At 38.8% G+C, this 24,062-nt stretch overlaps 1 protein-coding gene across 1 annotated transcript in view; it reads right to left on the bottom strand.

The window, feature by feature from the left end:
• The window catches only part of CEMIP (cell migration inducing hyaluronidase 1), a 242,439-nt gene extending 219,295 nt beyond the window's left edge, over positions 1–23,144 (bottom strand). Inside the window, exon 1 of the mRNA XM_069098686.1 lies at positions 22,742–23,144. The gene's annotated coding sequence lies outside the window, so the exon portion shown is untranslated. The remainder of the gene's footprint in view (positions 1–22,741) is intronic.
• Between the last annotated feature and the right edge of the window lie 918 nt (positions 23,145–24,062).

Here is a 24,062-nt window from a genome sequence, read left to right as displayed (position 1 = left end):
TGACTACATAGTGACAGCAGATCCAGAAATGAATTTCACACCAATAATCAATTGTTTCCCTTCTTCTAAGATCATTGATCTCATTCTATGGTTTTAAGTGATCACTCTATCTTCCTTATACCCCATCCCCACACTCAACAATTTTCCAAGTGTACCTCCACTGCATCTTCTGAACTTGTTTCCTCTGCAACTCATTTGCCCACCACCTTGGTTCAGTACCTCATCACATCTTACCTAGATTATTACAATAGCCTCCTAATTGGTTTCCCTACCTCTTCAATCCATCCTCCAAATATTGTCAAAGTGATGTTCCTAAAGCAACAGTCTAACCATGTGAGCTTCTTGCTTGAAAAACTCCATTGGCTCTAAGATAAAATATAAACTCCTCAATTTGACCTCTAAAGCCCTTCAAAATCAAGTTCAGCCAACCTCTCCAGATTTATTGTACATCATTACCCTACTACACATATTCTAGGTTCTAGCATTCTACACACACAAAAATCCATCTCCTATCTCCATGCCTTTACCCCAACCATCCCCTGTATCTGGAATGCATTCCTACCTCACCTCTGCCTCTCAGAATCCCTAGCTTTCTTCAAAATTTAATGTAATTGTGAGCTCCTACATGATGCCCTAAGTTCCCATAACTTCTTTCCTGATGCCTTAAGTTGCTAGTGCACCTCACCCAAAATTATTTCCTATGTATTTTGAATTTCCTTATATGTGGGCATGTTGTCTCCCCAGTATAATGAAAGCTTCTTAAAGGCAATTACTGTTTCATTGCTGTTTTTGTGCCCCTGGCTAGCATTTCATAGGTAGTTAAGAAGTGCTTTTTGAGTCATTGATGGAGTCACCTCCTCAATTCTTCTTGGGCAGCTCTTCAGGGGAAATGTTAGCTCCCAGAACATAAGAAGTACAAAAGTCATTCTAAAATTTTTTTTAATTATTTGCTATTTTGGATTAATCCCACCATTTCTCCTGCTTATTAAGGTAGACAATTAAGAACTGACTATACATTATCATGAAAATGTTTACAAGTAAGGAGACATTTATCTTCTAAACTTGAACAAATAAAAGTCTTCTCTTGCGATAATTTTTTTCCCGTATCATCAACCAAAGGTAACACTGAGTACTGGGCACACATCATCAGGAAAGTAGCTAACTCAACATTATTTTCTCCTCAGTTCACAGTGATTTTGGTGAGGGGAAATTGAAAAACTACTCCAACAAACCACTAGAGTTGAAAAGGATATTAAGCCAGATTAAATAGAAGCTTCATCTTTTGCCCAGCTAAATATAGCCTCTCAGTCAAAGTAATTGTCTACAGACCTTTTTAAAAAAATCAAATTTAACACAACTAAATTTTTGTTCACAAAAGTAAACCTCAGGAAATCTTGGGACATGTTTATGTCTTAACACTCTGTAGAAACTTTCATATAAATCAATGGTTTTATAGCCTAAAATGATTTTATTTCCATTCCAACGTTGGAAAAAATACATACATGACCCTTAATTTGATTATAAAAGGAATCTTTAAGATTCCCCAAAGCTACAAAAAAAATACAGACAGCAATTTATTTCTATTTCCTTGAATCTGTATCCTGATTTGATTATTAGCCATATACAAGTAACACTAGTCTTTAAATATTTTATCAACACTTCCTCTAGAGGTCAAAGGACGGCGGAAAGAGAAGTGCCCTGGGCTTTCAGAGATCTGGATTTTGAACCAAGCTGTGCCACTAATTAGCTATGTGACCTTGAGTAAATTGTTTGATCATTCTAAGCCACACTTTACTCATCTCTAGAATGGACATAATAACACATGCACCACCTTCCCCACATGGTTGTTGTGAGGATCACATGAGCAAGGCATGTATGTAAATCTATATTATCTTTTAAGTAGAACTCATGGAGTCTTCCCATAGCCTATTTTCATGAGAATTTAAAAAAAAAAAAGGAGAGACCCTGACCCACTGAATCTAGACTTGAACAAAATAAAATTGCATTCCAGCTTTCTCTCTTGCTACTAGGAAGGGACTTAATAAAAGCTATCCAATCAAGATCCAAAGTACATCACTGGGAAGCCTCAAAAATAAGTATCTGAGTCTCTGACTATTTGTATTTCATGTATACACCAGTACTACCACTGTTGACAAAAAGGAAAAAAAAAGGAAAAACTAAGTTATAAAATAAATAGATTAAATAAATAGAATAAAAAAAAATAAGCAACTCATACAGCAAGCTCATGACCGTGGAGCCTAGGATTGAGCTTAAATTGTTCACCCTAACTTCCCTGAACCAAAGAGGCAAATTTACAGTTTAAACTAGGAACTCAAAGCATGCTTTTGGCTCCCCACTAAAGTCAATAAAAGCCACATGCCATATCTCTGAGGTTAGTTTTGGCTCAAGAAGGGTGAACACATCAGAACTGACTCAAGTCTTAGATGGGTTTCTTTTCCCTTTCAAACTAGACTTAACCCTGAACGGCTCGCATTTACTTACCTCTAACAAAAGGAAATTATCAGTTTGTGAAGTGTGTGTGTGTGTGTGTGTGTGTGTGTGTGTGTGTGTGTGTGTCTATAGGGGGTGGGTTGGAGGGGTGGCTAAGGGTATGTATGGCTCATAATTATCACAGGATGGAGAAAAGGCTCAAAATTAAAAAACAAAAATTAAGAAAAGGAAAAAGGAATGCTAAAAGGATATGTTATTGCAAAATAACATTTTGATGAGTTACATGGAAATAAACCCAAAACATATGGATTAAATTCCTCCAAAAATAAACACAAATTTAAAAGGAAAGGAAAAGTGCTTAGCCACTGTGTTTGAGGTTTTCCTCTTCCCAAAACTCTGGAAAACTAGGATCAGACATTCAATGACCCTGACACACAGCTAGCTTTAAAATGTGTTCCTGTCATATATCCCCAACATCAACATCAGGTTTGAAAAGTCTGATTTTTAAAAACTGGCTAGCCTAATCTAATTCTCTTCTTTCCCTCCTTCCTCCCTTCCACCTACCTATAACAGGGAAGAATTCAGCTCACTACCTGTCCTTGTTAAAAGAGAAAAGTGATCTTCTCACCCCAAATAGAAATAAGAATACAGCATTAGATTTGCAGTTAGAGGATGTGAGTCCAAAATCCCCCTCAGTTTCCTACTGCTTCTGTGGCCTTAGGCAAGTCTGTTAACCCTTTCTGACCTCAGTTCCCCCATTTGTGAAATGGCAAGGTATAATTAGGTTATCTCTAAATCTCCTTCCAGCTCAGAATTCTATTATCCTAAGAGTGGGGAATTCTCTACTCATGCATTGTATTGACAGGCAGCCCTCAAAGATGGTGGCTGGGGAATGTCAAAAAGAGGCTACAATTGAATCCTTTGAATGATAACTGATCAGGCTGTGAGACCAGGGAAATTCTCCAAATCATCTTCCTTGGGTAACCCGTGTAATACAATAGAGGCATCAGACACAGGCCTCTTAGCATTCCTGAGAGCAACTCAAACTTGATTGAAATGGAATTGGGAGATATTTAATAAAACAAAACTACAACAAACCACAGATAATATTACATTTTAAAACTAAGTCAATATTTGGTCTATAGAGATCCTTATGTATGAATTAGTAGTCCCCATTTCTATTTGAGTTTGATACACTGGGGCAGAGTAAGAAAGTGGATGGATAGAGGGTACCTGTGACAAAGAACCAATTCTTTTTATAAGTATGCCTTGTTTCAGAAGAAAATCTGGGAAGAAAACAGAAGATTTTATCTAACATACTGAAAGTAAGTCTGGCAGGAAGAACATTGGACGTATAGTCAGAGAATCTATGTTTAAGTTCTGGCTCTGATATTTATTAGATATGTAATCTTGGCTGAATCACTTACCATCTCAATAAGAAGGTTAGTCTAGATCAGGAGTTTCTTGAACTTTTTTTATCCTGCATCCCATTGACTGTCTGGGGAAACCTATGGACCCCTTCTCTGAATAATGTCCTTAATGCATAAAATAAAATATATAGGATAATAAAAGAAACTAACTAGACTAAAATTAATGATATATTTTTTTTTACATCCAAGTGAAATTCAACACAGATCTAAGGTTCTGAGACCTTCTTTGGTTTAGATAATATCTAAGGTGCCTTCCAGTCCTGAATCCTATATATTCTCCCATGACTCCTATTAAAACAGTTATTGCAAGGATAATATAATATAGTGAGGTGATAGATGGATAGTGAATTAGATGACCTGATTGTTGTTTTTTTTTCAGACTCACCAGTGACTTATACCTCACTATGCCTTGATTACCCATCTTTACAAGGCCACCTGTTCCCCAACTCCCCCACAATGTAGAAGATGCATGAGCTCATAGCCATAAAAGTACCTCAGCTCACATAGCAAAAGAACACTGAAATAGAAGGTATTATCAGGGCTTCATCCCCATCCCCCACACATTCCATGCTGGTGAGAATTCACTGTCTTCACAGTCTTTCCCTGAAGACATGTAGTCTCTATTTTGACACAGGAAAATAACTGCCACACAGGAGTAGTCACTGTGAGGTTCTTGGCTTCATTCACCAAGGTCAATTGGCAAAAGTGATCCCAGACATAGATCACTCATCCCAAGGCATGGTCCAGTATCCCTTTGTGAAAAGGCTGGAGCAGAGGCTGACTTGCTACCTGTCAAAGATGTTGAAAAGGGGATTCCTCCAGAAACATAGTAAACCAGTAGGACACTTTAATTTGAACCAAACATACAAATGAGGGGGAGCATTTACTGATATAAAACGATGCCAGCCACTTATACAATGGGATAAAAGATATAACCTATCTGAGGCCAGAGTATATTTTTCTCTTATTCTTTGTACCCCTAGCACTGAGCACAATGCCTCATACATATATAGTTGGTATTTAACAAATACTTGTTGAATGGAACTGAATCAGTCCTTCACTTTAAGAGATCTGGGCTCTGAACCAAGCTGTGCCACTAATTAGCTATGTGACCTTTGACCACTCTGAGTCACACTTTATTCATCTAGAATGGACATAATAACACATGAACCACCTTGTAATGAATAAATTAATGAAAAAGTGTTTTTAAAACTTACCCTATGTGCCAAGCACTGTGCTAAGCACTAAGGTTATAAATAGAAAAGTAAGACAGTCCCTGCTCTTGAGAAACTCAACATAGGAGAACTTTACTGAAAGTCAAACAGAGAGCCCCCATGTTCTGTAGGGTAATACATCTTCTTTAATGTGATTTCCACGAGCAAAACCAAATAGTGTCTGATACTGAGCCACTTGACAATGCCTGAGTAATATCAGCAGCTAACACTCGTAACTCGTATATTCATATAACATTTATAAATTTCGTTTAAGGTTTTTTTTGTCTTTACTGAGTTGTTTCAATCATGTCTGACACTTCGTGACCCCATTTTGGGGAGTTTTCTTGGCAAAGACATAGAGTGGTTTGCCACTTCCTTCTCCAGCTCATTTTATAGATGAGAAAATTGAGGCAAATAGGGTTGAGTGACTTGCCTGGGGTTTCGCAGCTACTGAGTATCTGAGGGTGGATTTGAGCTCCTGAAGATGTCTTTCTGGTTCCAAGCCCAGTGTTCTAACCACTATACCACCTAGTTGCCCTCACTTTAAGGTTTACTTTAAGTACTTTAAGTACTTAAAATACTTTAAGTACTGTACCCATACCTATGAAGTAGGTAATTTGAGCATTGTTATGCCTGTTTTACAGATAAGAAAGAAAAAGGAAGTTGCCTGCTTTTGGTCATATGGCTTATCTTAAACTAGAGTAGGCTATCAAATGAAATAATTTTTGTAAAGTGCATAGCACAGTTTCTGGCACACAGTAAGTACAATATAAATGTTTATTCTCTTTCCCCTTTCCCTACAGTCCAGGTCTTTCGATTACACCCTACCATGATGCCATTCTGTAAACAAATTGATGACAAAGAGAACAATACCACTTTCTTTATGTGAATAAGACTCTTGTTTTTATACCATGTTAAAGAATATGACTTAGAACAACAAAACTGTTGGGTTTTTTTTTTTACTCTCTTCATCTTGTAAGAAGCTAGATGATATTACAAGATCTTCTCCTGTCTTCAAACTTGATGAAAGAATGTTTGCTACCTATGCCCAAGGCTACATCCAATTTACTAGGCAATAGTTACCTGAGTTCTGTTTGTTGTACTTTATAAATATTGGGAAGATAATGCTCATTTTCTGCCCAACAAGAAAAAGTATTTGTTCTAGCAATTTGTGCCACGGGTTTGGTCAAGTTTGTAACTCCCTAATAAAAAAATTGTTTGAAATATCATTGGGGCTTACAGAACTTCCCATGGTTCCTTGCCTGAGGAAAGAGATACAATAGGACCTTTGTCATAACTGGAGCCCAGTTAAGTGTTAATTAGGTCTATTAAAACAATTTTGGCTACAAATCCAAGAGGGATCCCCAAAGATTTTATTGTAATTATTTTTCCAATCATTTACAACAATTAAGGGTCTAATTTTGTTTAGGCTGGGTGATACTAGGACTAGGTCATAGGACTGGGATTTATTTTTTATGGCACAATTAAGCATGGAAACTTAAAGTTGAAGATGACCTTTTGAGGTCATTTAGTCCAACCTTCCACCCAGAGCAGGAATTCCCCTCTACAATATTCCAAACAGGCAATCATTCAGCCTCTGCCTGAACACCTCCAGGAATAGAGAGTTCCCAAGGCGGTCCATTCTATTTTTGAATGCCATCAATTATTTAAAAGGTTTTTTGTATATGATTTTGTATACTGTAATCCATGAAGTAGGTTCTAAGTCAGCACAAGTAAAGTCAAAATTAACCTGAAAAATCCCTTAAATTGGGGCAGCTAGATGGCACCATGAATAGAGCACCAGCCCTGAAGTGCTCAGGAGGACCTGAGTTTAAATCCAGCCTTAGACATTCAACACTTACTAGCTGTATGACCTTGGATAAGTCACTTAATCCCCAATTGCCTTGCCTTCCCCCTTTAAAGTAAAACTCCTTTCCCATTTTTTATTGGGAATGGATATGAGGGAACAGTACATACATACACATACACACACATATATGAGTATAGAAGTCTTCTAAATTCAGAAAAAAATAAAATGGTAGGGGCATAGGGAGGGGGAAGAGGACAAGAGAGGGACCTTGAGAGGGGAGGGTGAGAGAATAAGTAAATTAGAGGTATAGAAGGGTGTTTAGATTTATGGGAATGGAAGGACAGCAGAGGGATCCTTGGGGGTGGGGGGGAAGGTAGACAAGTCATAGGAGGGCAAGGTAGTGGGTAGAAGTAAAGTAGAGGAGGTAGAAGAGATAGGAAAAAATCATGCATAAAAAAAAACATCTAATCCTTCTTCCAAGAGGCAACCCTTCAAGGATCTGAAGAAAATTCTCTCTCTACCTTCTTTTGATTTTCTTTTTTTTTTTTTACATTGCTGCCTTCCAGGCACCTTTTTCTCTTTCAAAACCACCTTACAAAAACAAAAGGCAGCTTCTCTATTAGAAGCCATACCAGATGTAGACGGTAATCCCCAACCCCTAGCTATTGTGTGTGTGTGTGTATATAATGTATGTATGTGTGTGTGTATACTAAGACTTACAAAGTATTTTACATTTTATATATGTGTGTATATAGTATATTTGTGTGTGTGTGTGTGTGTGTGTGTACTTTCTCCAGTATAATTGACTTTTTTTTCCTGGATTCTCTACATTCTTCACTAAACCCTTTTAAAAGGTCCTATAGTCCTATCCCAACGGGTTACAAGGACTAATAGTGGTCTCAGATCCTGGATGATAGAGTCACAAGATTTTTAAGTGGCTGTTATCATTGACCACACCATTTTCACAGAGTGGGCTGAAAATATGTCTATTTAAAGTTCTGACCAGAGAGAAATGTGATAGAATAGACAATAATTAGGAAGCATATTAAATAGATTTCTAGACTTAGTCAAATGACTTGGGTTCAAATTCTTTCCATCACCTTAAACTTAAACTTTCTGGGTCTCAGTTTTCTCATCTGTAAATGAAAGGAGTTGGACTAGAATCCACACCAGAAGCACCCCTTTGGCTATTAGATGAAGACTTTGAACTCCTCACAAAAATGTTTTTAAGTTCAAAAAATAAAATACATAGGATTACAAGAAAAACAATCATATTAAAATAAAGATGTAATTTTTTTCCCAACCAAGTTCATGTACCCTTTGAAATCTATCCACAGACCCTGAAATTATGATCCCTGTTTAGAAACCTCTGAACTAGATAGTATCAAAGGTCCCTTTCAATTCTAATTCTGCTGTGTGGTCATAGCAACAAGGAAACTTTTTAGTGCTAAGAAACAGGTGTATAAGGGATTTGTACTTGGAAGACAACAGTAAAATATTTTCTTGTATGAACAAGCATGAATAGAAGAAAACTCTCCCTCTTCTCCTTTCTTGGATTCTTCTTTTGAAACAGGTATAATAATTAGGATTACAATTATATTGACAATAGACTTTACAGTTTTCAAAGCACTTTCCACATATATTACTTTGAGGTAGGTAATACAAGTATTATTTTCCCCATTTCATACATAATAATAATAATAGTTCCTACTCAGAGGGTGTTTTCAGTTTTGCAAACTACCTTACTATAAGATCCTAAATTGAGCTAGAAGGGACCTCAGAGACCATTTAGGCAAACCCCCTTATTTTGCAGATGGAGAAAATGAGGCAAAGGTGAAGTGACTTCTACAGGCTCACTTGGCCAATAAGAACTTCAGGAAACTTTTAAACCAAGTCTTCCTCACTCCAATTCCAATTCTGAATCCATTACGCCATGCCACTTTTCATAGATTGTCTCATTTGTTCCTTGAGATGACCCAACAAGGCAGGTGCTATTATTATCTCCATTTTACAGATGAGGAAATTGAGGCCAAGAGTTAAAGTGATTTTCCCAGCATCACAGAGTTATTAAGAACCCAAGGTAAAGTCCCAGTCTCTACCCACCACACCATGCTGTATCTCCTACATTTCTCACATTTACTAATTGAGACAACTCTGTGAGATGGGTGCTGTTCCAAATCCAGCATTCCAGCCATTACTCCATATTCTGCCACATCAATAGTAAGGCCACTGAGGGTCATAGAAGTTAAGGGTCTTTCCCCAGAGGATAATTCTGGTCCTGGGGAGTAGACTGAAGAGTGGTTGTACTCTCATCCTATATTGGATGAGTTACATACACTTTGGGTCTTCTAGAAGGGAAGCGATTCTACATGCTTTACACTTATTCCTAAAAGGACTAGGGAGGTCGAGGAGAAAAAGGAAAGGGAAAAAATTACCCTCTCTATCCCCAATATACACAAGGACTAAACTGGCCTGAATTCATTTGTATTAACTTGATCCCCTGAGGCACAGGAGTATTGGGGGGAGTAGCTCAAAGGAGAATAAGTGATTTTGTTTTCCAGGTTTAAAAAAAAAAAAAGGTTATGGATCTTCACAGTCAAGTAAAATTTCTGAAAAGTCAATCCATATTCTCTCTGCCTGGAACTAAAGTTAAATGAAATCCCCCCCAAATAATTTTTAATACTGACTAAACTGCATTCAACTACCTCTGTCAGGCTAAGATAAACTACCGTCTGCTCCACGATTTTGCACTTATATGAAACGTGGTCTGGGCACACACAATATTTATTTTAACAGGGAATATTGGAAATTTAAAGGCATTGGGGCCATTTAGTCTACTTAAAAGAAAGCTGAGGAGTAGCAATAATTATCTTCCAATACTCGTAGGGTCACCATAAGGTTATTAGGGGGTGCAGACCAGGTGTTCTGTATCTCCATCCAAGACAAAAATAGGCTTAAATTTCAGTAACAGAGCATCAGGTTATTAAACAAAAAGGAGAACTCCTTGATATAAAGGATGATTAAACAAAACTAGGCTACTGAGGAAGGTCATGAACTCTCCATCTCTGGGAATGTTTAATAATAGAAGAGATAATTGTCTGTTACAGAGGGTTTAAGTGGCAGAATGGAGACTATGCTGAAATATCTCAGCAGGTGGAGTAAATTATTCAAAGTGACCAAGGCTAGGTCTATAAAAATGGCACACAACCAGCCTGACTTACTTTTGGTTCAAGTCAATGGCTGACTATCACAGTAACTGAATTAGCTCCTGTTTGTTTAGATGTAGGTTGAAAATAATAAATCAGACTTTTATTCCCCAATAAATAATTGGTTAAAGGACATTAAAAAGATCTCTAAAGAAGAATTGCAAACTGTTATTAACCATGTGAAAAAATGTTCTAAATCAAAAATGAGAGAAATGCAAATTATAACTGTTGAGTTTCACCTCATACCAAGAAAAAATGGCTAACATTAAAAAAAAATGGGAATACCCAATGTTTAGAGGTGTTGTGGAAAGTTGGGCACACTGATGATATTAATGGAGCTGTGGTTCTGTCCTAATGCAATTTTGAATTGTACAAAGTGACTAAAATGTCTATAAGTCTTGACCCCAAAATTCCACTGCTAGGTACATAACCCAAGAAGATTGATGACAAAAAGAAGGGCCCTAAATACAACACCCTATTTATAGCAGCACTTTGCATAGTGGCAAAGAACTGGAAACAAAGTAGATGCCTTTTCATTGGAGAAAGGCTAAACAAATGGTAGTTTTGCTATGCTGAAAGAAATGATGAATATAAAGAACACAGAGAAGCATGGAAAGATGTGAACTGATGCAAAATGAAGTAAGTAGAACAATAAAAATACCTACTGTAATCATTAAAACAATATAAATGGAAAGAATAATAATAACAAAATCAAAATGAAATGTTGTGAAATTGTAATCTTTAACCCTAAAGATGAAATATAAGAATGCATCTCTCCCCACTTCTTTGCCAAGGTGGAGAATTACAGGTATGGAACACTACATATATTGTTAGGCTTTTTAAAAATGTGTTGGTTAGTTTTGCAAAAGGTTTTTTTCTCTCCCTTTTAAAATTCTTTGTTATAAGGGATTTCTCTCTGGGATAGAGAGAAGCAAGGGGAGAGATATCTTGAGAAATATAGCTGATATAACAACAAAAGATATCAATAAATTTATTTATTAAAAAAATAGGCATACAAAGGTCCCATGTACACAAAAGGAGCATCATTCTTTTGTGGTAGCAAAACAACTGGAAACAAGCATGATGCTCATTGATTAGGAAATGGATAAACAAATTGTGATAGGTAAATGTAGTGGCCTATCATTGTAAAGAACGATGAATATGAAGAATTTAGAGAAGTAGAGAAACATGTGAACTGATGCAGAGTAAGTACAACCAGGAAAATAAAATCCACAATAACTGCATTATGAACAGAAAGGGCACAGTGAATAGAGCACTGGTCCCGGAGTCAGGAGGACCTGAGTTCAAATTTGACCTCAGACACTTGACACACTAGCTGTGTGATTTTGGACAAGTCACTTAACCCCAAATGCTCTTCAAAAAGCTAAATAAATAAACAAATAAACAGAAAGAATCAATAACTGATATTGCTATATAATTAAAGTGACCAAGGTGGTCTTTGGAGAAGAATTGAGAAAATGCATCTCCCCCCCACTTTCAAGAAATGGAAGATAATGAGTACATAATATTGCATATGCTCTCACACCTGACTGATGTGTTACATGATTTTGTTGACCTTTTTTTCCTTTTTCTCTTAAAAAAATCTTTGTTAAAAGAGATGACTCTTCTATGGGAGATTGGAGCATCATATTTATAAATAAGAGTGATATAAAAATAAAATATAACAATAAAATTAAGATTTTTTAAAGAATAAAATAAGCTTTCATGATAGTGACATGTATAAAGCACCATAAATTATCTTTAAATAAATTTTATTTATATCTTTTATTTTATGCTACCTACAGTTCCCAATGTCCTCCAAATATTTAAATTTTTCTTTATTTCTTTAAGAATCATTTCATAATCACATTTATACAGTGCTTTAGGGGACTGACTCCCACATATTTTATACATTTTTAAGTTATTTTAAATGGGGCTTCAACTTTCTATTATTCCCTTCTGGGTTTTGAAATTGCTATATAGAAATGCTGCTGATTTTTGTGAGTCTATTTTATAACCTGCTGCTTTGCTGAGGCTATTTAGTGTTTTAATTAGTTTCTTTGGGAATTCTTTAGGATTTTCTGAGTAAGCCATGTCATTGGCAAGTAGGGATTGTTTCATCTCCTCATTGTCATCTTTATGCCTTTTCATTCCTTTTCTTGCCTTATTGCTAATGCTAGCATTTCTAGAATTACATAAAATAATATTAGAGAAAGAGGACCATCCTTGCTTTATGTATGTGTGTATATAAACATATACACACACATATATACACATACATACGTGTGTGTGTGTGTGTGTAAAATCTCTAATGTTTCCTCAATGGGTATAATCCTAGCTTTTGATTAGAGAGAGAGAGAGACTTTTTATAGCTCTGTGAATTCTTAAATTTTATCTAAATACAAATACATTTATTTTCACAAGAATTTCATTTATCCAGCCTATTCCTCTACAAGACTTTTTTCTGGTCAATTTGACTTTAATTTAGTGCTGGTTATTTTTGTCATGCCCTAGACCCCATCTCAACAGCTATCCTGGTGACAGTCTCCTGTCATCTTGTAACCCCAAAGTTCATCGGTAAGAAGCAGCAACATCAATAAGGTCAAATAGTTTCAACAGCAGCCTTCATCCAACTGCAAAAGAGAAAGGAAGAAAGACCTTTGAGGGGCTATATTTTGTTTTTAACCGTCAAACTCCCTTGGAACAAAAGGAAAGAAATCAAGGGCTACTTTTCTTCCTCTTATTTCCTTCAAATACAAATCATGGTAGGTCACTAAGGACTGGGGGACAATTGATGTCTTTGGAAAGGAGCAAGGAAAGCATTGTAGTCCTCAACTTGCTAAAGATGGAGTAAAAAATGACTAGGTTAAAAAGACAGCTTATTTAAGTTTGTGTCTTGCCCAGTGTATCTTGTATACAGTCGGCACTTGGTAGTTTAAAAAGGACTTTAGTCTCTGGTCAATGTTCTTGCCTTTCTTCTCTTCCTCTTTAAGTTCATCCTTGACATTGCTGCCAGATTAGTTTTCCTTATGCATAAGTCTGGTCACGTCCCTTCTCTACTCAAAACTCCCCATTGCCTAATGAACAATGTTCAAATTCCACAGCCTACATTCAAGGTTCTCTATCATCTATCATCTTCCTTTTCAGTCTTAGCTTGAACTACTTACTCCCTTCTAGCCCTATACACATGGATTTATTTAGTGGAAAGGGAAACTAGAAACTATGTAATACAGTCACCTGTTTTGACAAAATAAGGAAACAATTCATGCTTTCCTGCCTTCGTGAATACTCATGCTTTCCTGCCTCCTTGAATACTCATGCTGTCCTCTATATCTGGAACTCTAACCATTCTCTTTCTCCTCTTACTGAATTCCTACCCACCCAGGCCTTTTTGTGAGGATCAAATGTGATAATTCTGCATTTTTCAAACTTTAGGAGTACTACCTTAACAAAAACTAGTACCATTTATTCTCACTCCACCCCCCCAATGCATTAGTACAGTGCTCTGATCATAATAGGTGCTTAATATTTTTGGTTGCTATTTTGTTGTCAAATTGCAAAAGGAGAAAACTATTAAAAGACATAAAAAAGAAAACTAGTTTCGCAGTTCTCAAAAAAGATACCAAAAGTTTCCTAGTGGAAAGACCCAGACTGTCCAATTAATAAACTAGAGATTAGAGACATGTAAACTCACAGAAAGCAACAATATCTGTAAAACTAAAGCAGCATTTCCCATGACATCTTGCTCAAAGATTCACCCAAGGAAATGCTATAGCCATGTCCAGAAAATCAACTCTTTTCCTTTCTTCAAAGAGAATTCTGGGATAGAATGTGGAAAGAGAGCCAAGGTGGGTCCTCACCTCCCTGTAGCAAGAGAGAACTAAGCAAGACACATATGTATTTGAAAATTTATTGCCCTTAAGTGGCCCAATGGACTGCCCTCTGAAAAACTAAAAACTCCTAAGGAGACACCTGCTACTAATTTCTTTTAAATGACATAACAGGTTTTACATGCTGTTGGCTGCATAATCTCTGATAAGTCTGCTGTTGATTCTTTGTGCTTGTGTGGGAGAACAATGCTTACAGATGGCTTTATATGATGCAATGCCCATCTCCTTTTAGTTTACTTAGGGAAATAAATTTCAGCAAATGGTAGGTAGTGGGAAAAGTGGCCAAGCAGATGAGAGCAACTTAGATACCCCAGAGAGCACCTAAGGCTTGACCTGCTCTTAGGACAGTGCTTGGTACATAGTAAGTGATTGGGAGTCTCTGAAGTTTATTAAATAGAGGAAAGGCATGGTCAGATTTGCATTTCAGGAAAATCACTGTGGCAAAGGTGTGGAGAAAAAAATGGAGAGGTGAGGATCTAAAGTCAGGAAGATCAAATAGAAAGCTATTAGAATATTTGAGGCAAGAGATGATAAAATCCCAAATTGGAATGGTAGTTATGTGAGTAGAAATAAAGGATCAAACTTAAGATATTGTGAAGGTAGAATTGTCAAGATTTGACAACTACTAGAAATGTTAGAAGAGGGGAAAAAAGAGAAAAAGATGATGCTAAGTTTGCAAACTTGTATGACTGGAAGGATGATGGCAGCCTCAAAAGAAATAAGAAAGTTTGAAAGAGTAGTTTGGGGGAGAGGGGGGAAATAGTAAATTCTGTTTTAGACATGTTGAGCTTGAGATGGCTACAGGACATTCAGTTTGACTCCAATAGGCAGTTGAGATGTAAAAACTATAAAGGTATTTGAGTGTGAGTGTGAAATGACGCAATGCATTAGAAAGTTTAATCTGACAGCAGTGTATAGGAGGAATTGAAGAGAGGAATGGAGACTAGAGGGAGAGAGATTAGTATGAATATTGTTTCAATAGTCTACACCAGCAGTCATTTAAATCTCAGCCGCAGCCTGTTTTTGTGCTGCTGGGAGCTAAGAATGTTTTCATATTTTTAAATGAAGTTTCATTGTATTTTTCAAATGCTAAAAATTATTCATAGCTCTAGGACATAACAAAAATAGTCAGTGGGCAGAATTTAGCCCACTGGCCATAGTTTGCCTACTCAGGGTCTAAGCAAAGGGCAAGGAACCATGTAACTGCAGGTCTAAATAGACAATAAGAATGCAAAGTAGGATGGGGCGGCCAGGTAGCACAGCGAGTAAGAGCACCGGCTCCAGTGTTGAGAAGACCTGGAGATCGAATCCCGGGCTCGGACACTTAGCACCCACCCAGAAACACCTGGCCGTGTAACCTTGAGCAAGTTACTTAACCCCGATTGCTTTAAAAAAAAAAAATGCAAAGTAGGGGTAAAGGTGGAAGTGAATGTAAGAAGAAATTGAAAAGGTAGAATTCACAGCAGTGGAAATTGACAAGATATAGAAGATGAAAGAGAAGGGATGACTCTGAGGCTGAAGAGTAGGTTAGAGTGGGGAAGCATGATTAGTTCTGTGATTTGGGCTTTAGTTTGGGGCTCTCTGACCTTGAGGTAACAAGGGAACATTCAGATTAGGGCCAGAAGCTCCCAGCTATAGATCAAGATTTTAAAGTCATATACATAGAAGTGATAGTTGAAGCTGTGAAATTGGATGACCTCCCTAGGGTAGAGAAAGAAGCTAGTCAAGTACAGAACTTTGAGGGAAATCCTAAATTTTTAAAAGGCATCAGCAAAAGAGATAGAGGAGTAGTCAGAAAGGTAAGAGAAGAACCTGAATTATATAATAACATACAGATAAAGGAGGAGGAAATTTTAGTATTTACATAGTATTGAACACTGTCAGATGCTACAGAAAGAAAAGGAAGAGTACTGAGAAAAGACTATTCAATTGAATAATTAGGAAATATCCTAAAGCCCCTTAATATCACAGGCTCAAATCCCATAGGATCAATTCAGTACATCCTCTTGAAGAGGCAGTTAGCCTCATTACTATGCAAATTATTATGTGGATTAATGTTCAATCAAACTCTAAAAACTATTTGACATTGACAGGGAAGATTACTATCCCGGTTTGCCCTCATAGCTTCAATTTTGAGAGTTAGCTAAAAACCTAGAGTACAGTTAATCTCTATTGTGTATAACAAAATTAACTTCCTTTGGAAATAATATATTGCAATTTTTTTCTGTTTATGCTATTCCTAAGGTATAAGGGGAGGAGAAGGACAATCACTCAGGCAGAGGTATAATGGAGCTAGGCAGTATGGATTCAGAGAGCCATTTGTTAAATTTTCACTGTGAAAATTTATATCTCAGAAACTTGCATATGCTCTAAATCAGGGCTTGATTTATTGTTTTGTTGATTATCTACAATGATGATGTTGTATAGTCATTTTAGTCATGTCTGACTCTTCATAACCCTATTTGGGGTTTTCTTGGCAATGATACTGGAATGGTTTGCCATTCCTTTCTCCAGCTTATTTTGCAGATGAGGAAACTGAGGCAGACAGGTTGAAGTGACTTGCCCAGGGTCACACAGCAAGTAAGTGTCTGAAGCTAAGTTTGAACTCAGGTTTTCCTGACTCCAGGCCCAGCACTGTACCACCTAGCTGTCCCAAGAAAATATTAATAATGCCGATTAAACTTAAAAGTCTATTCCACTGGAGAGTAAGTTGTTAAATATTTATCATCACACTGCTGCATCAGGACTCCAGGCTCCAGGTGGAAAATCCAAAAGATCATTGTCATGAGGAGGGGAAAGAAGTAAAAGGAGAGCACTGAGCTGAAGACCAACAATCCTTCTTAATATGATCTATCTTGATCTCTAAACAGACCTACTTTCAGTAACTTTGGACATATGACAGTAGAGACATTCTTTCTTTCTAAAGAATGGCATAGTTATTACCAAGAAAATAGATATAAGAAACAGAAGGCATTGCCCTTCCACTTCAATGTACAAATGACATTAAAGGCTATGACAACAAATGACATAAAAGGCGGTATCTAAGACAACACCAAAAAGGCAAGTGACAATCCAATATAATCCATTATCCTGATATTTTAAAGCAACTACCAATCTGGGATTATGTTTAAAAATTATTCAGATGATGGACTGAGTTTTTCACCATTATTCAACAATAAGGTTAGCATTTTAACATAGTTTTTTCTTTGAAAATAACAAAAAGATCAGTCTATTTTTTTGTTTCTTATTTTAAAACCCTTATACAATGGCATGCACTTTTTTTCAGCTATTAAGAGTATAATTAAATTCCTCTCTTTGCTCCTATGATACAAAAACACTTTGTCAATTAAACAGATTGTGGGGCCTGCTGGTTAAATAAAGGTTGGTTATTTAGTAAAAGAAAAAAAATAGTAAAGTAGTAAAAAAAATAGTAAAATAAATAAAGATGGTTATTTAGAATCAAAAGAGGAAGAAGAAGGTATGTGGATTCACTAATTCTATTCATGGATTTATCACCCTAGATTCCTCTGTTCAGTGCCCCCCTTGCTATTAGATCTCTTAATCTAGGACTATGGCAGGGAAGAAACAGTGGACATAACTCAACACCGTCTTCTACTCACCATGCTAATTCTCTCTTCTATTCATATGAATAGTCCAAAATTAACTACATTAAAATATTTCTCCTACCCAAAGACCTTGAATCATAACACATGAAGAAATGAAATAATCAATTAGTAGGCTGTCAAAATAACTTAGGGGTTCATATCCTTCCTCTTCACCACATTTTTTAGACAAATTCACTGAGTAATATCCCAGAATCTCCTGAACCATGTTTTTTTAACTTCCTGCCTGCTAGATGAACTATGTTAAAATTCCTTAGAATCTATTAAAATAAACAGGAGAAAATAGGAAAAGGCTGGAAATAACAAAATGAGAAACACTGGTCTCAAAAAAATGTTCTATGAGAAAAATGTCAGTTTGTACATTGCTTCCTGAAACTTCTTACCATGCACTGTACCCTATATTCACAGTACCATATATTCACAAATGAAATGCAGCAATTTTTATATTAAAAGCTCAAAAATAAGGTGTTCATCTTAGGTAAAATCAACTAAGGAAAGTATGAGTGTCACGTATTTTGAGAGTCATTTTCTGCTATGATGCACCATTCCAAGAGTTAACTGAAGTTAACTCCTAGAAGTTTCTTCCATGCCCTAGGTACTAGACTAGACTAATAAATGAAAGCCAGGAATATAGAAGAGGGAAACTCCCTTCTCTACCACCACCTGGAGATTTAACTGTCGACTTTTAGAAAGTTCCTACCCTAAATAAAGCACTACCCTGGGTGCTGGGGAGAGTGCAATGCAAAGATAAATAAGAAAATATCCCTTCCCACATGAGCTTACAGCTTAGTAATTGAGATAAGACATATATAGAAATGATTATGATATGAAATTAAAATAAATACATAAGAGAGGCAGAAACTGCTACAGGAGCAGGAGGGAAAGAAAATTCCACCCACCAAGGGAAGAATTAGGTCCAGTAAAAGTCACTAAATTCCCCTGAGAAAGAAAATGAACATTTTTTTTTTTTGCTCAGTACATTGAACCATGTGAAAAATAAAATACTTACTTTAATCTGTTGTCCAAATGTTTCATGTGGGGAAAACCTGGCACTGGTTTTGTCCATGACAAAATTCTTCCATTTATCCCTGAATATGTATATTTCTGATAAAAAGTGCATCTGTTCACATGCTAATTCCATCAGTAATTTTTCCAATACAAAGATAAAGTGACCTGCCAGTAAAACACAATTATTATGTTAGTGGAGATACAATTCTCCATGATTCAGAATGAAAACTCAGCTAATTTAAAATTAAAACCAAGAGGTTAAAAAAATTTGTTTTTTGAGTTGTGTGTGGGTACACATGTGCACTTTATTCCATCCACCAGAAGGCAGTGTGGTGCACTGAAAATAGGTGGGACAAGATCATAGAGATGTGTATTCTAGTCCTAATAACTTATCCAAGCTCCAACCAAGTGACCTGGAGAAATTCACTCCCCCTTTCCAGGCCTCAGTTCTAACGTTCTGTGGTTCTATATGTAGATAGCTAATAAGCACACATATGGAGGGGGAGAGAGAAAATTGTTCTACAATGAAAAAAGGACTTGATTGCTTTCATATTCTGGGCAAAGAAGAAGATTAAAATCTTCGACTCACTGCATAGTGCATAGAATAATTAGCACTGATTGTGACAATCCTATTTTGAGGATATCCAGTAGAGTTAAGGATGACTTTAGAACTTTTATTTTCAAGTCATTAGGTTGGTTGCCTGAAAAATATCCATGATACTCCTTAATAGTGTATTTGGACAAGTAAATTAATTCGTCATTAAACATTTAGCAAAGCACCTATACTGTGATTTGCTTTGCAGTGCATTATGCTAAGCATTGGGAGAGATACAAAGATTAAATAAGATAGACTCCTTGTCCTCCTACACTTTAAACAATATTTTGTTTGATCTAAACCATTATAATTATCATATCTTTTTTCTGTAGACACATACATTTCTGCAATGTCTTTTTAAAGTCTAAGTTGATGGTCATGCACATTGATGCCTTTAAAAGTTCTGAATACTTTTATGTTAAATAAGGGAACAAGTGAAATGTATAAACATCTAAAAGAAAAGTTAGAAAAAACTAAATCCTTTTCCTGTTTTTGAAAGCTGTGTTTCTATATTGGATACCTTCTCAATTTTAAAATTCTCTCCACTCCTGGCCAACTCATTATTTCATTCTCCTGACACTTTTTCCTCCCTCTTCAGAGAGGTAATACTGATTGCTACTTAGAATTTGTACTGGAACCTCAGAAAGAAAAAAAAAAAGAGCAGTCTACGATACTGACAGATAAGGAAAGCACACTGTTCTTCTATTTTAAGAAGTTTTCTCCTGAACCTGGCGTACAGACAAGTTGATGCAAGCAGAAATTGAATTTGATCACATATTCCTGAAGTTCTCTCCACAAAAATTAATGTTCCAAACTTCTTTAAGAGTTTATGCTGCCCCTGTCCCGAGATACACAAGAGTCTGTTGCCTTTAGCAGCTTCAATCACACTTACACTCCCCACCCCAACCCCACCACTCGCGCACGCGTGCAGGAGAGCACACACACACGCACACGCACACACAGAGCAACACAGAAACAGGTGAAAGCAATAGGACTCTCCTTGAGACCCCGGGTGATTTTGGCCACAGACTCTGATAGAAGCTGGGAGCTGTCCATGGTGGAGAGGCAATAGACCCCGCCCTCCTGTGAAGCCTCAGTTCCCGGGGGGGTCTATGATTCTTTAGGGACTTACTGGAACCCTAGGCTATGGGACCATAGTCCTTCAGAGCACGAAATAAAGGGGAGAAGGATGAAACCTATGTAGAATTAGAGACTTTGAGAAAGAGAGAGAAACATCTGCCCAGGTGCACACGGCGAGGGGGAGGGGGTGAAAAGGAAGGCAAAAATACTTGTATGTGCTCTGATGTTTGAAGGGGGAAGCCTAGAAAGGGTCAACAGAACAGAGAAGGGGGGGGGGGGTCTCACCTGTAGCCCGAGTCCATGGGGTGCAGGCTGAGCAGTAGTTCCTGCAGCTGGATCAGAGCTGGATCTGGAACCTCAGGGGTTCTGACTTTGGTCTGTGGAGTCTTAAACAGCAGCAGCTCACACCCTGCCTCAGACCTGAAGTGCCAGGAAAAGTCTCAGTCTTGGTCTTCCCGAGCCAACAGGTGAGTATTTTTCGAGCTAGAGTGCTCCGGTTCTGCACCTTGAGGCCCCTTGGATCCCCCATAGGGCTGGGAGAGAAGCAAAAAAAGGACAGGAGATTCCTGTCCAGCACCTTTCCGGAGAGTGGGAGGATGTGCAGCTTGGACTGCGGTCTACGCCCACAAACTTTCTCCAGAAGCCCAGCTCGCTACAAACCTCAGCGGATTCAGAACTCAGAAAGAATGTGGCCTTGGAGCCAGAGCAACAACTCGGGGCCCCAGCATTCAAGGAGTAGCAGAAAGCTCTCGAGTAAGGAAGGTCTCCAAATACCAGGAGCCCTATCAGACTGAGGAAATGCACCCAGATTCTGGATTTTCTTTCTCAACCTGTAATTCCAACACAACAGGTCACCACCATTCCTTTCTCTACTAACAAGATACACTATTCAAGGATTCTGAGAAATCTCTATTTTATCCCAACACCCACCCAGAACTTGATCAGAGCTGGGGTCAAACAAGGACAGGATGATTTCCACAAAGCAAGCAGGATAAATTCCCAAAATACAGTGAGCTTCCTCTGTCTCCATCCACCCTTGTGCCAAACCCAAGGAAAAAAGTTTAAGTTACCCATCACAAGATACAATATAACTTCTATTTGGTGTCAAAACTTACCCAGTTTAGCTCTTGGAGCAAATCTTACAATTCCTGGGGAGGGGTGCAAGGATGTACATCCAAACAGTAGTCTATAAACACATGAGGGTCCTCTCCTCTATGCTGTATGATCAGGGAGCCAGCAGAAGGCCAAGTTTCAAGGCCAAAGTGCCATCCCATTGGCTAATTATCACAGAGGAAGAATTATCCTAACACCAGTGCCAGGGAGTCTGGTGCTGGCCAGGCATCAATCTGCAATATAGCCTAATAGCCTGAGTGTTGGACGGAATTGAGAGGAGAAAAGGAGTAGGGGAGAGAAGGGAAAATGAACAAGGGGTGGGACTGGGTACCAGACAGAGAAAGAAAGGAGGGACTGGAAAGGGAAGCAGAAATACCCACCTGTCGTTTTCCGAATGGCTAAATGTGTTATGTTCTGTCTGCGCCCACCTGCCTGCAAAACTCCGAAGGGTCAAGGTGAGGTAGAAGCTGTCGAAACAAGGATGCCCCTGCCTTCAAAGCAAAGGCTAATCTGCACAGATTTTACAGAGCACATACTGACCCTGCCTTCGAAGGCAGGAAAAAAAAATTCTTTGGGGAATCCAAATAGACTCTGCAAGATGCTCCTGGTCAGTTGAGTGACCATTTCTGCATTTGTGGGAGTAAGTGTTCCAGAGAAGACCCCCTCCATTAGCCTGCTCACACTTATGCACACGAACACATATACACAATATATCGACATTCCCGAATCTGCGTATACAACTCCGTCAAGGTGTCCCCACCACCAAAGTCCCCCTCTCATTCTTTCCTGCCCCTATGAAGCATCAGGGCAGCACCTGCCTCAAGTATAGAAGTTTCACATAGTGCACACGACCCAGGCAGAGGCAAAAGATTGTCTTAGTACAGCGTACCGTCCTGACAGAAAGGCAGACGCAAGGAAAGACAGACGGGACACAGCATAGTCTAGACAAGGACAGAGAGAAACCAGAGCCTGCAATTCCCTTCCACCTACACACGCTCTATATATAATATATGTATATGTGCATACATACATGCATGCATACATGCATATATACACATGTCCACCCATCTTTCTATGACCCAAAACGGGCAGGATGTGCAGACTCCTCAGTGACCCAGGGAGGGAGTCACCTGTAACACGTAACCCCACTCTCCTCTCATTCTCTAACTTTCTTCAGAAAACTCTAAGCATCCCTTACTCAACCAAAGTTTTGTAGTCAAACCAAACCACTCCCTGTTACTCCTTTCACCTCTCTCCCCCCACCCGCATGTCCCAAGTTTTTTCAGCTTTCCGGGACATTTCCCAGGACTCGGGATCTCACCTCCCTGGCAGCGGTCAAGCCACCAACTGGATTCCGAGGCAAACGGGGCTCCAGGAGCTCTCCCTACCCCAGAATGGGCAGCGAGGGAGCTGGGCAGTGGCAGCCGGCTTGGTGGCAGCGTCGCTAAGCGCTGCGCTCCAGCTCCACAGCTCCACACCGGACCGGACCGGCGAGCGCACACACTACCTCTCTGCTGCTCAGTCCTATCTTTTCGTCTCCTTCTTCTCTGCTGTGCCCTGAGCCTGGTCTGCTCTGAGCGCGAAAGTGCCCTTCTCCACTCCTGCACGATCGGCCTGTCCCTCTGCATCTGGGGCTCACCTATTTATACTTTCTCTCGCTCCCCTATTCCCAGTTCTTGGAGATACCGTGCGGCTTGCCCCATCGGGACTAGCTCCTCCCTTTCTCCCGTGACGCCATCCCTCCCGCGGGCTGCCCTTAGCCTGGTATCCAGAGGCTCCTCCTATCTCCACTTCCATCCTCCCATCCCTTCTCCGCCTCCGTCCCCGCCTACTCGGCATCTTTCGTGCCCTGAGGAGGGGGAGGACCAGGGTTGGGACCCGGGCGAGCTCTGGCGGCAGCTCCTGGAGGCGCAGGGCTTAAACTCATTCTAGGCTCTTCCCCTCACCAGCTACCCAGAGTAGCGTTCACAACTCTAGGACCCTGGACTTGGGGCAGGGAGTGGTAGCCACAGCAAAGCTGCCGCTGAGGAGAAATGCACCGAGTGGGAACCGAAGTGAACAGGGATACAACTCTCTGATGATAGAATTTAGAACTGGAAGCGACTTTAGTTCAACTCCCTCTTTTTGCCGATTAAGAAACTGAGGTTCAAATTCGAAGCTGCTCGCCCAGGGTAACACGGGGAATATCAGAGCTGGGACTCGAATTTAGAACCCCCAACCAACGCAAGTAGCTAGGCAAATTTGAGTCATCCTCAGAGTATGCAATGCTTGCATACATTATATGGTTTCCTGTACCCCTCGGCTTTGTGGTCTTGAAATGAAACCGACCTACTATGTTATTTTCCAGGGTTCAAGAGGGTTCTGTCCCAGGGCTGCCCCCAGACTGGGAAGTCTATCAATTTGATTAAGGGAACTCTAATTCAAGGAATGAAAACTGTCACAAGATCAGAACTGGAAGAACCTAATCAACACCTCTCAAAGCCTCCCACCTCCCCCATTTCACAGAAGGAAAAAACTGAGGCTCAAAGAAATCACTTGTTTGCCTAATGTTACAAAGATGATAAGAAGCAAGACTTATCCCTGGTACTTAAGCACCAAAAACAAATAGAGTCGCAGGATGCTACCCCACTCATTGGCGGAGG

This window comes from Petaurus breviceps, unplaced genomic scaffold (genome assembly GCF_028583685.1).
Source record: "Petaurus breviceps papuanus isolate PSGF00001 unplaced genomic scaffold, PetGlider_PUasm1.0 37, whole genome shotgun sequence".
Classification (NCBI taxonomy): Eukaryota; Metazoa; Chordata; class Mammalia; order Diprotodontia; family Petauridae; genus Petaurus; species Petaurus breviceps.
This window is presented reverse-complemented; position numbering and strand designations above follow the sequence as displayed.